We start from the raw sequence: 1,845 nt of genomic DNA, 5'->3' as shown, positions 1-1,845 counted from the left end.
TGTTAAGGCCAACTTTATATCTTCAAATGACTTTTTAGCCTCTAGAGTCCATTTAACAGTCGAATCTTTCTTTAACATGTTGTTTAGTAATCTAATTAACTCAGCTAAATTAGAGATAAATCTCCTCAAAAAGTTTATCTTTCCTAGAAATTCTTGAAGTTATTTGATATTCCTGGGATGTGGTATCTGCAAAATAGCTTCAATTCTTGTTGGGTCAATCTTGATACCATATGTTATCACCTAAGAAACAATTTCTAAATGGTTCATGTCATTTTGATTGTAACGGTTTAGTGTTAATCCGAGTTTAGTTTTCTTTCAAGATTGGGCTTTTGGGCTTATATTTCTCAAGATATGGACAAAATTGGTATTGTTGGGGCAAATGGCACCCCTTACAGATGACAGCTGGCAAGAAAAATTGATCACCGCCAAGCAGAGAGTTGCGGTATGGATGTGGCCATCATGGTCATACTCAAAGACCGCCCTTAAACGTTTCAGTTGGCGATACATTATTATTGATGAAGCGCATCTAATAAAGAATGAAATTCACTTCTTGCAAAGACTATGAGAATCTACAACACCAACTACAGGCTTCTTATAACCGGCACACCTCTTCAAAACAGTTTTCACAAACTCTGGTTTCTTCTCAAATTCTTACTTCCAGAAATTCTTATGATCCTTGTGGGTGCAGGTCTAGCAGGCTCTGTTGTTCTGAAGAATGGTCGCTTGTCTGATATTATTTCAGAAATTCAGTCAATGATAACCCGATTGGAGAATCATTAAATGGCAACTCTAACAATACTGTTGTTTTTGAAGCTCAGGTGCGACGCTTGGCAAAAGAGATTAGGGAATTGGGTGCATCAAGAACAATAACCATTATGAATGGGAATTCCGGTAATCTAGCATCTTTTGCAGTGCTAGCTGTTGTATTGGGAACATTGGCGTATGGTTACATGTGGTGAGGTACAAGAAGTGGTTCAACAACTTCATAAGGTTCTTCGGCCATTTCTTCTACGGAGACTAAAGTCAGATGTTGAAAAGGATCTGCCTTTTGAAAAGGAAACCATATTGAAAGTTGGAATGTCACAAGTGCAAAAGAAATTTTTCCAGGCATTGCTTCAAAAGGATTTGGAGGTTGTGAATGCTGGAGGAAAGTGTAAGCGCCTTTTGAATATAGTCATGCAATTCAGGAAGTGCTGCAACCATCCATATCTCTTTCAGGGTGCTGAGCCAGGTCCACCATACACCATCGGAGATCATTTAATCACCAATGCGGGAAAAATGGTTCTTTTGAATAAGTTGCCTCCAAAACTGAAGGACCGTAATTCCAGAGTTCTTATTTTTTCACAGATGACAAGACTGTTGGACATTCTGGAGGATTATCGTATGTTCAGTGGATATCAGTATTGTCAAATTGATGGGAATACTTCAGCAGAGGCATCACCAACGGAATTGCAACACGATATTCTTGGTTCTGGACTAAACAAACCTGTTGTAAGTGATTTTGAACCCATGCAGTTGAACCTAGAACACAAAGATCCAGATTAGAGAAGAATTCAACGGTCCACAGCTGCTACTTCTGTGCGCCTTCAAGATGCTATTCAAAAGCTCAAGTCTCAGATGCCACCTATTAAAATTGCCTCTGTTATTACAACTCTATTCACTATTCTAAAGAATGTCATGGATCATCTAAATGAAACCAAATCCAGTTGCTTGCGCAAGGCTAATCCTATGTTTCAATTATCCATTCCAAAGTATCAAGTTGTTTTACAAAAGAAAAGTTGTTGTTCTTGTGTGTACTGGGGTATAATTGCTATCATGAAGGCTCACATAGTACACTCAGAACAT

General features: G+C 38.4%; 1 pseudogene; it reads left to right on the top strand.

The window, feature by feature from the left end:
- The first annotated feature begins 942 nt into the window (after positions 1-942).
- On the top strand, positions 943-1,545 carry LOC149202227 (ISWI chromatin-remodeling complex ATPase CHR17 pseudogene; annotated as a pseudogene).
- The last annotated feature ends 300 nt before the right edge of the window (positions 1,546-1,845 follow it).

Source organism: Pinus tabuliformis, chromosome 2_1, assembly GCF_031772625.1.
Source record: "Pinus tabuliformis cultivar Carrire ecotype Pingquan chromosome 2_1, CPIR1, whole genome shotgun sequence".
Taxonomy (NCBI): domain Eukaryota; kingdom Viridiplantae; phylum Streptophyta; class Pinopsida; order Pinales; family Pinaceae; genus Pinus; species Pinus tabuliformis.
This window is presented reverse-complemented; position numbering and strand designations above follow the sequence as displayed.